Source organism: Natrix helvetica, assembly GCF_964273705.1.
Source record: "Natrix helvetica genome assembly, chromosome: 5".
NCBI lineage: Eukaryota > Metazoa > Chordata > Lepidosauria > Squamata > Natricidae > Natrix > Natrix helvetica.
Window position 1 is genome coordinate 140,831,155 of NC_138551.1, and position 13,681 is coordinate 140,844,835.

Sequence of the window (13,681 nt, forward strand, 5' to 3'; positions counted from 1 at the left end):
CACTCCGCCCTAAAATTGACAAAGAAATCGATAAGCTAGTAGAGCAAGGGATCCTGGAACCGGTGGATCACGCGCGCTGGGAAACCCCAATTGTGACCCCAGTTAAGCCAGACGGGTCAGTCTGCATCTGCGCAGACTATAAATGCACAATTAATGTCGCACTACAACAAAGCGCATATCCTGTGCCCGTAGTCCAACACCTATTGCACTCGTTGGGGCCAGGAAAATTTTTCGCAAAATTAGACATGGCACAAGCGTATCAGCAGCTGCCTGTGGAAAGCGCCACGGCGGAGGCCCAAACTATACTGACGCACAGGGGTGCTTTTAAATGCAACCGGTTACAATTTGGCGTAAGCATTGCTCCGGGTTTGTTCCAAAGCGTTATGGAACGACTTTTGCAGGGCATACCAGGAGTCGTCCCGTATTTCGACGACCTCTTGGTGTCGGCTGCAAACGAGGAGCAACTAATAAAACGTGTCAAGACTGTTTTGGCCAGAATTAGAGAAAAGGGTCTCGGACTTCTTAACTTCTACAGCGTTTTTCTAAGACAGAAAGCTACCGTCGCTGAGCCGCTACACCGACTCCTAGCCGGGGACGTTCCGAGGTGGCCGCCTTCGCCGCCGTCAAGCGCCTGCTGACGACCGACTCTCTACTCATCCAGTACAGCCAAACTCTACCACTGATATTGACCTGCGATGCATCACCTTTCGGCGTCGGTGCAGTACTCAGCCACAGAATGCCAAACGGGAGCGAAGCCCCCATCGCGTTCTACTCAAGGACTTTGTCATCGGCGGAACGCAACTACAGCCAAATGGACAGGGAAGCGTTAACCGCTGTGGCTGGAGTCAAGCGTTTTCACGAATATCTCTACGGCCGCGATTTCGAACTGATAACAGACCACAAACCATTGCTGGGTCTTCTGGTGGGAAACCGCCCCACACCGGTCTCCCTATCCCCACGCATGACCAGGTGGACTGTTTTCCTGGCTGCGTATTCCTACAAACTGATACATCGACCGGGTTCCACATTAGGACATGCAGACGCACTCAACCGTTGCCCGTTACCGGAACTGTTAACAGACCCCACTCCAGAGATACCGGTACTTTTGATTGACTGTTTGGACTCAGGGGCAGTTTCTTCTGTGGACTTTGCTAGGTTTTCTGCTAAGGATAACGTAATTAAACAAGTACAAACTTGGGTATGGAGGGAGTGGCCCAAAGGGATTGCGGGACCCGAATTCAAACTGTTTTGGTCTAAGCGCGATGAACTTTCAATTTTACAAGGTTATTTATTGTGGGGGGATCGAGTTGTGGTACCATACAAACTGCGGAGAAATGTATTAGAGGCTTTGCATGTTGGGCATCCAGGGATCGTAAGGATGAAAGCACTAGCTAGGAGTTACGTTTGGTGGCCGAACATGGACAAGGAGATAGAGGAATGGGTAGCCACTTGTAATCCATGCCAGGAGTCCAGACCAGCCCCCCCTGAAGCGCCCGCTACGGAATGGGACAAACCAAAAGCACCCTGGTCGCGAATACACATCGATTTCGCAGGGCCAGTGCAAGGGCAAACGTTTCTAATAGTTGTGGACGCATACTCCAAATGGTTGGAAGTAGTCCTGATGACTTCAATCACGGCAGAGGCAGTCATCAAGGTACTACGGCGACTTTTCGCCACACATGGCCTGCCCGACCTCCTGGTTTCCGACAACGGGCCCCAATTCACGGCCATGCAATTCGAAGCATTTTTAGCAAGTCAGGGAATTCGGCATGCCCTCATCGCGCCATTCCACCCGGCGTCGAACGGACAGGCGGAGAGAATGGTGCGATCTGCAAAAGAGGCCCTCGCTAGGATGGGCCCGGGTGATTGGCAAACACGAATCGACCATTATCTATTAATCCAACACATTACCCCTAGCGCCACGACGGGAAGGAGCCCCGCTGAACTCATCATGGGTTGCCGCTTAAGGTCTCACCTGGACCGGCTTCACCCAAATTACTCTGCCACATCTCCCCCAGACTCCACAAGCAAAATTCGGAACTTTAGCATAGGGGATTCAGTATACGCCCACAACTATGCAGGGGGAACACTGTGGGTTCTGGCAAGGGTAATTGGTATCACGGGCCCTCGATCATACTTGTTGGAATTAGAGGACGGTAGAAATTGGAAAAGACACATAGAGCAACTCCGAGGTCACCTAACGCACTCCAACCTACGATCAGCAAATGAAGACTTCATTCCGCAGGAAAGTGTTATGGCCCGGCAGGAGCCGTTGGAGTTGCCACCAGACTCCGACAGCGAGGGTCCCTCGGAGTCGGCTCAGGAGGACCCTGGACAGGGTTCCGACTCTGAGCAGGGCGCAGAGAGGCTGGTTGGCCACCAGGAGGCGCCTGAGGCATGGAGCAGTGGTGAAAGCCAAAGGAAGGGGGCTCCTGATGTCATGCCTTGGAGCAGTGGGGAGGAGTCACAGGACAGTGAGTCAGATATCAGCAGTGAGCTATTAGATGCTCGTTACCGACGTGCTTCCCGGCGCAAGGAGCAATTGAGCAATTATAGGAGATAATGGCTCTCAGCTGCTGATCATTAGACTCCTCTCCAGACTATAAAGGGACTGCTTGTGGACACACCCTTTGCAGGAATCAACTGATCATTGGAGTTGGAGAAGCTCTCAGATCTGTGTCGTACTTTGGCAAGCTGGATTGCTGCCAAAGGATTTACCTGGATTGCTGCCGATCTGTTCCCTGGACCTTGGCAGGCAGGAGTGCTGCTAAGGTGATTATCTGGAGCTTGGTAGCTGGATTGCTGCCCAGAGTGCTATCTTGACCTTGGCAGGCTGGATTGCTGCCAAGGTGGAACCTGTATGTCAATAAACATCTGGAAGAGACTTTGTGTGTCTTGGAGTGACTTGGTGACAAAAGGGGGGGTCAGAACAGAAAGTAAGCGATGCAACAACCCGAACATCCAAACACAGATGACTACGGCACCACGGAGCCTGAGGTGGAATCTGAGATCAACGATAGAGCAGAGCAGCCTCCCAGCGAGGGGAACCTACCATCCCCAGCCAGCTCTACGGAACAAGAGGAATACTCCGATCTCACGCCCGCTCCCACGCAACCCGAACTTCGTAGGTCCACCCGAGCAAGGCAGAAACCGGCATACTTACAGGACTTTGTCACTAACCGGAACACTCCATCTAAGAGGAGAGGGGTGTTAGATATTAGCATAAACCGCTGTAAGTCTCCACTCAGGTCCGCCACTAGGGCGGGAACAAGGGGTTGTTCTGATTGGTCGGGTGGTCTGCCAGATCCCTATAAAAGGGGAGCTACTCGACCCCATAGCAAGCGGGATCACTACTACTACTAAATAAAGAGCTGTTGTTGTCCCTATCGTCTGCAGTCTGTTCTCTCGTTGCCCGAATCTAACAATCCCCTCCTTGTGGGTTGCTAACAATGGTGGGTTTTAAAATTGCCAAGGGCCATGGCGAGGGATGCATGAGTATGTAGTGTGTGTGTGTTTGTGTGTGTGTGTGTGTGTGTGTGCATGTGTGTGTGTGCGCTCACATTGTGCAGGAAACTCCTCTGGGCTGGAAGTGAATGGTCTGGGCCTCCAGTGCTTTCTCTCTCAGTTGGAGGCTTCCTTCAGCCTTCAAACAGTTGCAGCGGTTTTATTTTTTATTTTTTGCTTCCAGGTTGGTTCAGGAGGCTTTCCAGGGCCAAAATGGGCTGCAGAAAGCACAGAGGTTTTTTTCCCTCCATTTTGGCCCTGGAAAGCCTCCTGCACCAACCTGGAAGCAAAAAACCCCAAACAAGCCCTGCAACTGTCTAAAGGCTGAAGGAAGCCTCCAACTGACCCAGGAAGCACTGGAGAGCCAGGCCATTCACACTCACCTCCAGCCCACCAGAGTTTTCTGCCCCAGGGCAGAAATGAAAACCTGTCCTGTGGAGCCCACTGCCACTTGGGCGGAGGAGGATGACCACACGAAGAAGAAGAGGAGGAGGAGAATGGCGAGGATTTGCAGGAGCCCGCAGGGAGCAGGTCAGGTGGGGCTCGCTGGTTGGCTGGGGAGGGGGCAATCATGGTGCTTAGTTGGCAGCAGCCTGCATGCCCCAACTGTGCTGGGGAGGAAATAAGAGGCCCTGCTTGAATGGGGATGAAAGTACACACACACCCTGCCTCCCTGCTCAGGTGTTGGCCATAACAGTTTGGGTGCCCTGGCTGAAGCACAATTTCTCTGACACACACACACACACACACACACACACACACACACACAAATTACTCTCTTACCCTTCCTGTCTCTGTCTGGCCCCATTTGCATGCTCAGCTGTCACCCACACCATTGGCAGCAGTTTGGGTGCCTTGGCTGAAGTATGCTTTCTCTGCCAAGCACACTTGGATTGCCTGTCTCTGTCTGGCCCCATTTGCTGCTCCTTGAGACAAAGAAGCCTCATTAAGTAGCTAAGTGGAAAGTAGTTGGGGGGAGGGGAGGAGCAGGAGACCTGCAGGTAACCACTTTCCCCACCCCTGAGAATGAAAGTTTCTGGATCCCTGACTCTGCAAAAGAAGATGGGTGCCTGAATCTGCACAATATTATAGCACCCAGGAGCATCCATTCTCGGCACAAAAAGCATTTCCCAGCCAACTCTCCTCTCCCTTCTTCAAAGGCAAAGAAGCCGAGAAACAAGAGAGGAGACAGAGGTTTGGAAAGTAAGTGAGTCCTTGTTGCAGGAAGGGAGGGAGAAACAGGAGGTATCTTAGTGGGTTGGAGAGGCCTTTAGGGTCTCTTCTATCACTAGGACCCCCATGGCCTTCCCCACCCTGAGATGCAATACAATAGCAGAGTTGGAAGGGACCTTGGAGGTCTTCTACTCCAACCCCCTGCCCAGGCAGGAAACCCTATACCATTTCAGACAAATGGCTATCCAACATCTTCTTAAAGAGTTCCAGTGTTGGGGCATTTACAACTTCTGGAGGCAAGCTGTTCCACTGATTAATTGTTCTAACTGTCAGGAAGTTTCTCCTCAGTTCTAAGTTGCTTCTCTCCTTGATTAGTTTCCACCTATTGCTTCTTGTTCTACCCTCAGGTGCCTTGGAAAATAGTTTGACTCCCTCTTCTTTGTGGCAACCCCTGAGATACTGGAACACTGCTATCATGTCTCCCCTAGTCCTTCTTTCTATTAAACTAGACATACCCAGTTCCTGCAACGGTTCTTCATATGTTTTAGTCTCCAGGGCCCTAATCATCTTTGTTGCTCTTCTCTGCACTCTTTCTAGAATCTCCACATCTTTTCTACAACGTGGCAACCAAAACTGAATGCAGTATTCCAAGTGTGGCCTTACCAAGGCATTATAAAGCTGTATTAACACTTCAAATGATCTTGATTCTATCCCTCCGTTGATGTAGCCTAGAACTGTGTTGGCTTTTTTGGCAGCTGCTGCACACTGCTGGCTCATATTTAAATGGCTGTCCACTAGGACTCCAAGATCCCTTTCACAGTTACTACTGTTGAGCAAGGTACCACCTATACCAGTGATGGCGAACCTTTTTTGGCTCGCGTGCCACAAGTGGGGGGAGCGGAGGGGGGGTCGAGTACAGGCGTGCCGCACCCGTAATGCAACGCGCGATCCCCCCAGTGCGCATGCGCGCACAACGCGTGAACCCCCCCATTTTTACATTTTTTTTGCCCTCCCCAGGCTCCAGGGGCTTTATAGGAGCCTGGGGAGGGCGAAAAGAGCCTCCCCCGACCCCCCAGAGGCCCTCCGGAGGCTTCAGGGACAGGGGCTACCCTGTCTGGAGGCTTCAGGGACTGAAGTCTGGAGGCTTCAGGGACTGTCTGGAGGCGCACCTTCGGAGCGCTTAAAACCACCCTCCGAGCAAACCAGAAGTGACTTCCAGGTTGCTCGGAGGGTCGTTTTAAGAGCTCCAAAGGCATCAGGGAAGCCTCGGACGGTCCCTGAAGCCTTCGGAGCGCTTAAAACCACCCTCCGAGCAAACCGGAAGTGATTTCAGGGTTGCTCGGAGGGTCGTTTTAAGCACTCCGAAGGCATCAGGGAAGCCTCGGACGGTCCCTGAAGCCTTCGGAGCGCTTAAAACCACCCTCCGAGCAAACCGGTTTGCTCGGAGGGTTGTTTTAAGCGCTCCGAAGGCATCAGGGAAGCTTCGGACAGTCCCTGAAGCCTTCGGAACACTTAAAACGACCCTCCGAGCAACCTGGAACTTCCGGTTTGCTCGGAAAGTGGTTTTAAGCATTCCGAAGGCTTCAGGGACGGTCCCTGAAGCCTCCCGGGGGGGGGGGGCGGGGGAGGCTCTTTTCACCTCCCCAGGCTCCTATAAAGCCTCTGGAGCCTGGGGAAGGCAAAAAATAGCTTTTAAAAAGGTGAACTCAGCTGGCCAGCGCGTGCCATAGGTTCGCCATCACGGACCTATACTTTACCTGTGCATTTCGTTTTTGTTGCCTAAATGTAGAACCTTACTCTTTTCACCATTGAATTTCATTTTATTAGATAGTGCCCAGTGTTCAAGTTTGTCAAGATCCTTCTGTATCTTTAGCCTATCTTCTGGAGTGTTGGCTATTCCTGCCAGCTTGGTGTCATCTGCAAATTTGATGAGTTCCCCATTTATTCCCTCATCCAAATCATTGATGAAGAGGTTGAAGAGTACTGGGCCCAAAACAGAGCCCTGGGGTACTCCACTGCATACCTCCCTCCATGTAGATGCAGTTCCATTGAGGACTACACATCCATCTGGTAGTGGTCATGGGCACATTGGTATCCTTGAATTCTGAGCTCTTAGGAAAGTATCCCCTCCATGTGGGTTGCAAACAGCTGTTTCCAGTGGGGAAAAAAGGACAAAGCAATTGGGGAAATAGTTTCCTTTGCTATATTTCCAGTCTGAATCAGACCATGGCAAGGTCCCTACAGAAGAGATCTTTCAAGGATCATTATGTATTCATAGAAAAGCAACTAACTTAGCTCTGTTCTTAAATGCTAAAGCTGTTGCACATAAAAAACAGAGGAGCTCTGATCAACTACCAGAGCCATCATTTTGACAGTTTTGCTGTCCTGTAGTCTGTCCCCATGAAATGCAAGCATGGAATAAACTGAGCCTGGTTTGTTCTCAGTCTTTTCAGTGGCCACAAACTACTAGCAAAAGTGGCATTTGATCACAAGGCAAGGAATGTTTCCCCTTTTGCATTGGAGCATCCAAAAAGGGACAGGAAAGACAAAGAAAAAGACGGAAAGAGTAGAAGAGAGCAAGGAAGCAAAAAGAAGGAAAGAGGGGAAGAAAGAATGAAGAGGGAAGGAAAAAGAAGGGAAGGAAGGAGATTATAATGAGAGAGGCTGAGGGTGTGAGGTAAATCCTGCCTTAGCACGATCACCAACAGCCCTGTTGCCTTTTACCATCTCCTTGTCCCATCCTCCTGACCTCTCCTGGTGGTCTTCCATCCTATCATTGAGGATGCTTTGGTTACAAAGCTAGGTCTCATAAAAAGAGGGAGTGGGCCTCTTTCTGACCCACATACTTTGACCTCCTGCACACACCATGGGCAACCAAGGAGAGTGAGCACAGCAGCAGTGGGAGCTGGCCGTGCCCACCATGGCCTCCAAAGTCAACCACAATGGGGCCCTCATTGAAATTGAGTTTGACACCTCTGGACTAACAGATGACCTGAGTGCTGCATGTGTTGCTCTCAAACTTACAAAGTATGAGTCAAGGTTAGAAAAATTATCAGCTTGCATTCAACAGCAAAAGTCACATTAATCAAAAGCATGCCAAAGGCAAGTGTTTACCTTTCAATAAAAAGGTGTTTGTATCATTGAAAGCGCTGTTATTGTGGGGGGGGGGTTTCAGAGAAAAGACGTTAATCGTGTATGAGTTGTTTTTCTAAACTAAAACCTCATTATTCAGGTTAAATTGCCGTGTTGGCACTCTGAGATAAATAAGTGGGTTTTGGGTTGCAGTTTGGGCATTCGGTCACTAAAAGGTTTGCCATCACTGGATTGGAGCACACATAGAGTGTAACCTAATTCAGCTTTTGTTAAATTGCTGTTGAGAGAAGCTCCATTGTAACCTAAGGTGCCAACTACATAGATAAAACTTGTAGGCGATTTGCCAAGCTTAGCCTAGCAAAGTAACTTCTTGTGAAAAGTAAAATGTGGATTCTGCCAAGTAGCCTTGTTTGTAACCTAAAATGTGTGTTCAGCATTCCCTAACAAAGATCTGAGTTATATGCCAGAAAATGGATTTCTTTTTCCTTATAAAGTCTATTGTTTTCAGAGCACTGAGAAAAATCATGAAATTTGTGTGATATCAAATTACGTTCTGTGCAAGCTATGTGAGCTGTAAGATGTTTGGAAAAGTTTTTGGTGCATGCCTGTTTTTCTCTCTCTGCCTGCGAGACAAAAAGGTCATCCAGTCTTTTGCTTTCTGCAGAAATAAAAGCTGATAATCCATAGCTTCCTCTTCAGAGTTTCACTGGACAAGTCAGATTCTGAGCTGCATTCAAAAACCTTGCACAATGAAGAATGCTGTGTTATATTTGGGGTCAGATCGAGTCCAAAATATTATATTTTAATAAATCCAATCTTGTTCTCATGAAAACATTAGAATAATTTGTTAATTAGACATTGTTTAAAATATTAAAGACAGAATATTAGCAAGATTGAATCATAAAAGTGGAAAATAATAAATAAATTAAAAAACTATAAACAATGTAAGTCATATTACTGTATCTCACCCCTACAATTTATTGCAATTAGATGAACATGTGCAAATGCTAACTGAAGTATTCTATTCCAATAAAGGGCCTACTATAATTTTTGAGGATTGGTGCATATCAGTCAGTGGTGGGTTTCAAATTTTTTTAGAACCTATTCTGTAGGTGTGGCCTGTTTTGTGGGAGTGGCTCGGTGGTCATGTGACTGCGTGGTCATGGCCAACTTGGAAAATGTGGTGAAACTCACTTAACAACGCTCTTGCTTAGCAACCAAAATTTTGGGCTCAATTGTGGTCATAAGTTCTCCTTCCTTCCTTCCTTCCTTCCTTCCTTCCTTCCTTCCTTCCTTCCTTCCCTCCTGTTTCCTTCTTTCTCTTTCTCTCTCTTTCTCTTTCTGTCTATCTCTGTCTCTTTCTCTGTGTAGCTCTTTGTCTCTCTCTCCCTCCCTCCCTCTGTCTCTCTAAGTCATTCTCTCTCTGTGTCTGTCTGTCTGTCTGTCTCTCTCTCTCTCTGTCTCTCTCTCTCTCCCCTCCCTTCTTTTCTCTCTGTCACTGTGTGTGTGTATATCTTTCTGTCTGTCTGTCTGTCTCTCACTCACTCACTCACTCACTTAATCACTCACTCTCTGTGTGTGTCTCTTTCTATGTGTCTCTCTCTCACTGTCTGTCTCTCCCTCCCTCCCTCCCCGTCTGTGTCTGTGTGTGTCTGTCTGTCTCTTTCTGATTCCCTCCCTCCCTGTCTCTCTGTCTTTATCTCTCTCTGTGCCTCTCTCTGTCTCTGTCTGTCTGTCTGTCTGTCTCTCTGTATCTCTCTCTCTCCCCTCCCTTCTTTTCTCTCTGTCACTGTGTGTGTGTGTATGTGTGTGTATCTTTCTGTCTGTCTGTCTGTCTCTCACTCACTCACTCACTCACTCACTCACTTAATCACTCACTCTCTCTGTGTATCTCTTTCTGTGTGTCTCTCTCTATCTGTCTGTCTCTCCCTCCCTGCTGTCTCTCTCTGTGTCTCTCTCTCTCTCTCTGATTCCCTCCCTGTCTGTCTGTCTCTCTCTCTCACTCTCTCACACACACACACACACATACTGTGGTCACCTTGTTGAGTGTTCCTATCACATTTGAAACACTCAATAATTGGCCTGCATTTATGGTTTTTTGCAGCATTCTGCAGTCATGGGACCAAAATATATGATTAAAAGTACCTGGCAGCGGCATTTTTCCCTGGGAGGCTCTGCAGAACATCCCAAGACCAATTCGACCACATCTGCCCTCTTCGGGGAGAAGCTCTCTTTGGCAGGTCCTCTTCAGAAGGATGAGGCCACCCTGGTCCCCCTCCTGTTCTTCATCTTCCTGTCCCCATGGATTGGCTCTGGAGTCATCGCTGGCAGCACAGAGTTTCGTGAGTCCCCTGCCATCGGTCCTGCAGTTCAGGTCAGCAGCTTTGTTCCCACTCTCCCCCTGCCTGGTTCCTCTGTTTATGTGCTTCCTGAAAGGTAGCTGCTAGTGGCCCAAAAAACGCCATGGAAAATATAGGCAAGTGCACACCCCGCACAATTACACCCCCAGAGTCTTTCGGAGGGAAGCCTCTGCACAAGCTCGGGTGAGTGAGAACAAGTTCCCTCTGTTACAAAGGCTCCGGGATGAGGGACGGAATCTTCGCTGTGGGACAGTAAAGCCCTATCCGCCAGAGGCAGCAGGACCAAAGCCCCTCTCCCAACTGGCCCTTCCTCCCTCTGAGGGTGAGGGACCTGGCTGCCCCGCTGCCTCTGGAGCCTCATCCCGGAGCCTTCGTAACGACTTGTTCTCATTTGCCCGGGCTTGTACAGAGGGTTCCCTCCAAGACTCTCTGGGGCTGTAATTGTGTGAGTGTGTGTGCGCGCCTATGTTTTCCATGGCATGGGGTCGCAGCCGTCATTTTGCGTCACTAGCAGCTACCCTTCAGGAAGCGCATAAAAAGAGGAACCAGGAGGGGAGAGAGTATGAACAAAGCCACTGGCCTGAACTGCAGGACCAATGGCAGGGAGCTGTCGAGGCTCTGCGCTGCCGGCGATGACTCCGTAGCCCATCCGTGGGGGCAGGAAGACGAGGAATGGGAGGGGGACCAGGGGGGGCTCATCCTTCTGAAGAGGACCTGCCAAAGAGGGCCTGTTCCTGAAGAGGACAGATGTGGTGGCATCCATCTTGGGATGTTCCGCGGAGCCCCCCAAGGAAAAATGCCGTTGCCAGGTACTTTAAAGTGGGAATGGGTTTTTAAACAGGCATCTGTCAAAGAGAAGAGGACAGCACATGTCCCGTGGGCTTCTCCAACAGCCAAAGAAGGAACAGGAAGCGAGGATTCATAGGACAAGACCACGGCCTTCGCTACTCTCTCCTCTGACAGCCGCCTCGTTTCCAATGAAGGGAGTAGGGAATCCATGCAATTTCCTCCCTCTGCATGGATTCCCCACTACCTTCATTGGAAACTAGGCGGGCATCAAAGAGCAGAGGATAGTGCATGCCACGTGGGCTTGTCCAACAGCTGAAGAAGGAACAAGAGGTGAGGATTCCGGTACGGGGACTCCGGAAGAACGGGTACGAGAAGGCATGCAAAATATCACCAACCGGTGCGCCCGTACTAGTCAGTACCGGCTGAAACCTAGTCCTGCTGCATATTTTAATGCTTCCATAGCCCAGATTCTTTGTGGAGGAATCTTTTTAACTTCTTCTCCAGTTGTACAAGAAACAAGGAGACCTCAAGTTCTAATACAATTTGTCAGTAGTACAATCCAAGATTGGACTTTAATTGAAGTTTTATCTATTCTAACAGCCACCACAATTTTCAGAGTCTGTCAGTTTCCATAGATTAAATGCCAATATCCACATTTTCTATTTTACAGTATAAATCAACATGTTCCAATAGGTATTTAGCATGCTAAGCATATGTACATACAACAGAACTTATAACAAAATAAAAGTGTTGGAAAGGACCTTTGATGTCTTCTAGTCCAACCCCCTGCTCTAGCAGGAGACTTTACACCAGGTGTCCTCAAACCCGGCCCACGTGGCCAGATACAGCCCACCAAAGCCATTAATCCAGCCCACATGGGACCACGAGGCTGCCCCACCCAAATCACTCTGCCCATCTGCTGGCCCCCACCCACCGGCTGAGTGCAGGCCTTACCTTCACAAGCCCCACGGACTGAAACTACAAAGTAAGACCAAAGCTTTTGGCCGGCAGAGTTCTTCTGGGGGGCGGGGAGGCCAAAAAGAGGATGTACGGAGGCCCCAGGAGGGGAAAATGCTGCCCTCTGCCTCAGCTTCTTAGCTCGGGCTAAGTGGAACGCAGAGCCATGTCGCCTGGCACGTGTGGCCTTGCCAGTTGCTCTTCTGGGTTTCTGGTGCACATGTGCACGTGACGATCAGCTGGCTTTTGCGTGCACAGCAGTGCCAGGAACTGGAAGAGCTGGTCTTTGGTTGCCTACCAGCCAGCTGATCATCACCTGCGTGTGCACCAGAAACCGAAAGAGGAGCTGCCTGGTGCACATATGCGCAGTGGCATATGCATTGGGCAACTCCTCTTCCAGATCGTGTCCCTGACAAAAGCACTTGATGCTGTAAAGGTTCACCATCAATACCCAATTCCAAGGGTGGTTTTACCAAGGCATTATAAAGTGGTACTAATACATCACGTGATTTGGATTCTCTCCTTCTGTTGATGCAACCTAGGATTCCAATGGCTTTTTTTGGCTGCTGCCACACATTGTTGGGTCAGATTTGAGAGATTGTCCACTAAGATTCCAATATTCCTTTCACAGTTACTGCTATTGAGCCAGGTTTCACCTAATCTGTACCTGCACATTTGGTTTTTCTAGCCTCAGTGTAAGACTTTACTTTTCTCTACATTGAATTTCCTTTTGTTAGATAGGCCCAGGGTTCAAGTCTATCTAGATCCATCTGCATCTTGAGCCTGTCTTCTGGGCTGTTGGCTATTCCTGCCAGTTTAGTGTCATCTGTAAATGGGATGAGTTCTCCATCTATCCCTCATCCAAACCATTGATGAAGATGTTGAAGAGGACTGGTCCTAAAATGGAACCTTGGGGTCCCCCACTGCTTCTTTCCCTCCATGTAGATGTAGTTCCATTGAGGACCACCCACTACCACCCACCCCTCACTTTTCCAGAGGGAGAAAAACACACACAAACCTGTGGGACTTTGTAGGTGCCTCCTAACATTGACGCCTGGACGGAGATCTCCCTGTAAGCTCCATCAAGAAGAGCCAGAAGGTTCTCCTTCCTTCCACAGCCATAGTTGGGGACATTGGCTTCTCCAGTGGAGAGAATGTCCAGCAAGGCATCTGAAGTGCGGAAGGTGCTCCAATAGTTGGCGTGGATGTTGTAGCCCAGTGTGAGATTGTGCAGGAGCTGGGAATTCTTGTTGACCGTTTGAATGTTGAAAATAAACCGTAAGCCAATGTAAAAACCATAAAAGTCCCTATGGTTAAAAAAAGTGTTATTATAATGAACAGCAACAACAAATACTTTTTAAAAAATATATAATCCTCCAGAAGCCTACTGAGCCTTAAACCAACATTGATCTAAAACCAATGATCAATTATACAAATATGCAAATTGGCTGAGGTATGGCAACTACAACTGGTTCAATCACTACTTTAAATAAAATTCATTATTCAGGTGATAAATCAAGGATTGAACTGAGAGAGGAAAATAATCTTGAGTCCTTTCAGCTTTTTTTCAGACCCCTTTTTGAGTCTCTTTCACAAAATCAGACAAAAGAGAAGCTATGGAAATCAAAATCATTCAGGAAATTAGACATAATCCCCAATATAGGAATAAAGAAGAATAAAAAACAGAAAAGAAGGAGAGTGTTAGAATGGAGGGAGTGCAACTCCATCACCCTGAATGACTTACAGTTCTTGGAAAACAAACTGAAGAGAAGGAGCGACATTGAAAAGCAACTTTGTATGCAATT